At 37.3% G+C, this 5808-nt stretch overlaps 1 pseudogene; it reads left to right on the forward strand.

Annotated features, from left to right (window-relative positions):
* The first annotated feature begins 377 nt into the window (after positions 1 to 377).
* LOC135967540 (zinc finger protein 705A-like) lies at positions 378 to 5256 on the forward strand (annotated as a pseudogene).
* Positions 5257 to 5808: the final 552 nt, after the last annotated feature.

Consider the following 5808-nt stretch of genomic DNA (forward strand, 5'->3'; position numbering starts at 1 on the left):
CCCTGTGTTTTAAAATCAGTGAGGGAATTGAATATCTGGACTTGTGTCAATTCACATACAAAACCCAGTGCTTTTGATGCTCTCATTCATAAGATATCTGTGTTCCTTCTTTGTCAGAAACCACAGTCATAGGCTTCCTAATTTTGACCATGGGAAAAGAGGAGAGGCCTCTGTGTGTTTGTGTCTGTTGGTCAGGCTGTGGTGCAGGTGGTGTCACCCTTCAGTGAAGGTCTGGCTTTTCATCACAGGTTGGTCTGAAAATTATGTACAAGGCTGGTGTCTCCCGTGTTCTTTCTCCAACCTCAGCTTTTCTTAGTGCCTGAAGCGTCTGCAAGTGGAAATCCAGAAGAAGACAGAGAGAAACTGAGTTCTTGACAATGCATTCACTAGTGAGTGGGGGATGGCTCTTTCTACTGAAATTATACCCATATTGCTGGCAAATGGGCAGTTTTCTCCAGTTTGCATGGGTGTTTCATTTTTATTCTTTTTTTTGTTTGTTTTTATGATGCAAAATCCACCCAGCCTGGGTGTTCCAAATGCAATCAGGAGACTTTCAGGTATCTGGCCTCCAATTAAGTTTTCTCAGGACTCTAGGTTGGGTATCATGTGTCAATGATTCCTAAATTATCAATATAGTTTCTAATATTACACTACTTTATTCCAGCCCCTATGCAGGCTATTTACAAGAAAAGACATGGAGGTCTCATTTATGTATTTCTTTTTCTTCTATCCATCCTATAACCTCATAGGGAAATAATTGACCCATTAACTGTCCCGTTGGCTGAAATAGACTTAGGATTGTGATGAATGCAGGCAATAGAGATGCGTGAAGAGCAGAAGATCACAGCCCAATAATGAGGCTGATGTTCTAGCAGCTGAGTTCAATAAATCCCGTGTGATAGGCCTTGGGCAAGAGCTGCACAGTGTTGAGGAAAAAGGAGAGTTTGATAAAATATATTTATGCTTTTAAAAACTTTGCAAAAGGACAAGTAAAGAAGTCATTATTATTCTTATCCCCATTCGTTTTGCCTTTTGATAATTAACTTTTTGCCTTCTGGTAACTGAAAGTAACATATAAGAAATACAATTACTTAATTACGGTTGCACACTCAGGAGAAGGAATATAGTAGATATAGTACAATTTAGAGTTCTGTGGAAATGCTCTATAAGGGCTGGTTAGAAAAAAACAAAACAGTAAAGAGGCCTTTTTATCCTTGAACAAGCCAAGTGACAAGGTAAAGTTAAAAGAGAGGCAGTGATAACTGATGTTTGGGTTGACCAGAGAAAGTTGAGAACAGGAGGCTTCATATCACAGGAATCATCAGACTAAGACTTCCTCAGTATAGCAGCCTCAGCGGTCTTGTCTTGTGCGGCTGGACTGTCTTTAAGCCTTGTCATGAACACCTGAATTGCATAACATTAGAGTGACTATATGTATGAATTGAATCCTATATTCTGTGTAAAACTTGTTCAGTTCTGAAGAATGCTGGAGTCTGGTTCATCACTTTCTAACTTTTTAATGAATAAGGGACCAATGACCTGTATTTAATAAATATTTGCTAGATAGGAAACATGTTTTCTATTACTTCTTTAGATTATTCAAAACACACAATAGGTCTTTTAACCATTTGATTGGTGAGAAACCTGTGTTTTATCTAGAGAAATAATTCATTTAATCACGGTCGTGTTTAAAAAGTAGTAAATCATGGTTATTTGCCTTGTGACAAATCTGTAATTTACTTGAAATTCATGGTAAATTTGTTTTATTTATGAAGGTTCAAGTGAAAATTTTATAATCAGTTATGTACAGGTGATTAACACATTACTAAAAAATATCTGGGCTATATTATGCCACATCTCATGCTATATTTCTTCATAGGAAAGTTTAATGGAGTAAGAGTGGGTATGTCTCTGTGAGTGAATTTGAAAGGCAGATACCAGCTTAGTATTGAGAATGAACTGGCTGGAACCTAAAACACTGAGTGTTCTGCATACCCAGCTCCTACCCATGTCATTTCAGCCTTCCTCCTCTGGACATTAAAAGGGATTCTCTGTCCAAACTAAAATGTCTGTGATGTTTTAGAACAAAGTGACTTTTGAAGATGTAGCTATTGACTTCACCCAGGAAGAGTGGGCCATGACGGACACATCCAAGAGAAAGCTGTACAGAGATGTAATGCTGGAAAACGTGTGTCACCTGGTGTCCCTCGGTGAGTCCCTCAACATTCACATACGTATGTAGACACACATTGACTCATTCATTCGATAAGTGTTGGAACAGCTTCCCCATATCTCACTCTAATCTCTTCTCTGATTCTCTCACAGATCTTATCTGAAAAAAGTTTGAGCTCTCTAAATCTGTCTAAAGAAATATCTTTATTTTATTTTATTTTATTTTGTTTTATTTAGTGTGTCACGCAATTAGAATGTAATCTTGACAGGGATTTCATGGTTTCCTTGGTACTCAGTCTCTAACACTCAGAACAGACCTAGGAACTTAATGAATATTTTCAATGTATTAAATTAAATATTTTCTAAATAACTCTTCTGCTTCAGTCGCTATGCTTAGGCTGAGACCAATTAGTGAAAACAATAGCAATATCTTTTCTGTATAGAACACTAATTATTTTTGTAAATCGAATGTTTTTTTTTTGTTCTGCATGAGAATAATAATAAACATACTGTGCAGAGGTTTAATTAATCTCTTTCTGAAAAGACTGTGTATTATGCATTGTGTCTTGGAACTTAGGCATGGACTCAGCATTCATAGGTCCTGACTGTTTTGAATTTCCTTTTCCTGATGGACCTTTTGTTTGGATTTATTTTCTAGTCTCACGTTGGGTCAGAAAAATCCTGGGGAGTTTTCTGTGTTCTAGGTCTTGTGGCCTGAGCTGACCTTCACTGTTTTTATTCTTCCTCGGTAGCCTGCCTTACAGTTGGTGATAATGCACATTTATTGACAGTGAACTCAAAACACATGTACTGTTTCCACTAACAGGGTACAGATAAGCAAATCCTATATAACTTTGCAGCTGGAGCAAGGAAAAGAGCTCTGGCGGGAAGGAAGAGAATTTCTCCAAGGCCAGAATCTGGGTAAGGAACAAGGTCCTGTGCTCTAACAGGAGGAAGTGCTTTGTCAATGAATAATATCAGTCAAATATTAATTAGCAGTTTTATTAAATGAGTGGTAATTTCTAAATGTAGGTTAAGCTACTGGAGCAGAATTCCTTAGATGTTATTATCATTTTGTTCATATGTCAGATGGCACTCTTGTGTCCTCTTGCCTTTTCTTTTACTTTCGGGAAAAGGATAATTCATGTACCTGTTGGGGTTAAACTGTCACATGCTGACACTTTTCCCGATACCCCTGTGAAGACTATCCCTCTATTTACCTGCCTGATATCTCATCTCCATTTTATCTCTTTTCACATTTTAATTTTAAAGCACTTTTCTAATTGCTGACGCTGTACAATCTGTTTCTTCTATTGAAGTATTTTCTTCATTTGACACATTTGCCACATCTAAGTGTCAATTTTCGAAAAAAAGTAAAAGGGCCTTGGGGTTTTTCAAACAATTTTATTACCATAATACCAAGGTAACAATTTATTTTTCAATTATTTCAGACAAGGAAAGTGCCCTTAAGAAAAAACACACGATATTCATGCATCCTATCAGAAAAGACGCATCCACCGGTATGACAATGGTGAGTTTTATAGCTGTGTACACCAGTCATCTAAGTTAAAGACCTGGTAATGGGTTAAGTTAGTAATGACGCACAGTCACCTGAGCGTAATTAGGCTGGCATTAAGTGCTTTCTAAGCAAAAAAAAATTTGATAGTTTGAATTCAGTGAATAAAGTGACCTGTGTTCTAAACCATAACATGAGATCTTTAAAATAGAACAAGTGCATATACATTGCTCATGTTCAGACTTTGAAAGATATTGATATCATCACAATCAATGGAATAACTCTGCAGTTGGGATCTTACAAAAGAGAAAATATCTGTGTCTGCAGGAGACAATGTGTACGCAAGTGTCAATCGAGAAAAATGACGAGACAAGTCTCAATCATTTTGGGAGATTTATTTGCCAGAGTTAAGGACATGTACCTGGGGGACAGGTGTATACCTTTCTCCAAAGATGATTTTCTCTAAATTTAAAGGGGGAAAGGGTGGGATATTGAGAAGTACACAATTTTCATGTAAAAGGTGCATAGAAAAAAATAGTCATTCATGCATTTTTCTGGCTCACTGAATCTGGATTTTTTTACATAAGATGACATAAACAAATGAGGCAGAGGAATAATGCAGGAGAGCTGCATTTTATATAAGACAACATAGGCAAAATGGGGCAGGGAAACAATCGGATATGCATTTGTGTCTGGTGAACTGGGGATGACTGCGCCTATAAAGACAAGCTATCAGTTTGCATTGCCATGGTGTAACTTTAACAGCTCATGAGGAATTTCCTTGTGGGCAAAATATGGGGGAGGCATGTAGCTTTTCATCTTGTAGCCATACTATTTAGGAACCAGAAGGAGGAGACAGGTTTGTGTGACCCTGTTCCCAGCTCGATTTTTCCCTTTGGTTCAATGAGTTTGGGGTGCCAAAATTTAATTTCCTTTCACACAAGTAACATTGGAAAGATTTCAACTGGGCTCTACCACTGAATAGTTGGTCTAGAATTCAAAGGTGGTGAAATGAATGTATAGATGTATGTTGGTAAATCATTAAGAGCTTTTAATCTTTGTCCCTAAAGGAGAACTCTCTCATTCTGGAGGATCCCTTTGAATGTAATGATTTGGGAGAAGATTGCACTCACAGTTCCACAATGACTCAGCGTTTGTTAACTCAGAGTGGAAAGAAACCCTACATCAGCAAACAGTGTGGAAAATGCCTTAGTAATCAGTTTTTCCCTAAACCACATAAACAAATTCATACTAAAGGTAAATCATATCAATGTAATATATGTGAAAAGGCCTATACTAATTACTTTCACCTTAGATGGCACATGACTCACACTGGAGAGAGGCCATATGCATGTCATCTATGTGGAAAATCCTTCACTCAGTGTTCTCACCTTAGAAGACATGAGAGAACTCACCTTGGATAAAAGCGTTATGAATGTGATAAAAGTGGGAAGGTCTTTAGTCAAACCTCTGGCTTTAGAGGACACACAAGAATTCACACTGAAGAGAAACCACATGCTTGTCTTCTATGTGGGAAAGCCTTCAGTCTATCTTCTGACCTTAGATGATATGAGAGAACACGCACTGGAGAAAAGCCATATGAATGCCATTTATGTGGGAAAGCCTTCAGTCAGTGTACTAATCTTAAATAACATCAAAAAATTCACCCTGGAGAGAAAATGATAAATGTCTTCAGAACATTTTCTGACTTTAGATGACATGGTGTTAGGAATGACGAATGTAAGGAATATGGAAGAGACTTCAGCTGCAGTTGTAACATCTAAACATGCCAAAGGACTCACATTTTGAAGAATTACTATAATCAACATGGACGTTACTTCAGTTACCTTTATTCCTCAGTCCACATCAATAAATTCATATGGAAGAGAAATTGTACGACATATATGTACCAAAGGCTTGTTAGTGATCTGATCATAAATGACACGAGAGAGCTGAAACTGTCAACATAATAAACTAAAAGTCTTCAGCAACAGTTTTAATAACTTAAAACGTGTGGGACTTTCAGGTAGAGAATCTCTAGCTCTGCGTTCAGTGTGAAAATGTTTTTATGTGCAATTTGTTGTCAAATAACGTAAGAAAACTTTACTTGGATGAACCCT

Source organism: Macaca fascicularis, chromosome 15, assembly GCF_037993035.2.
Source record: "Macaca fascicularis isolate 582-1 chromosome 15, T2T-MFA8v1.1".
Taxonomy (NCBI): domain Eukaryota; kingdom Metazoa; phylum Chordata; class Mammalia; order Primates; family Cercopithecidae; genus Macaca; species Macaca fascicularis.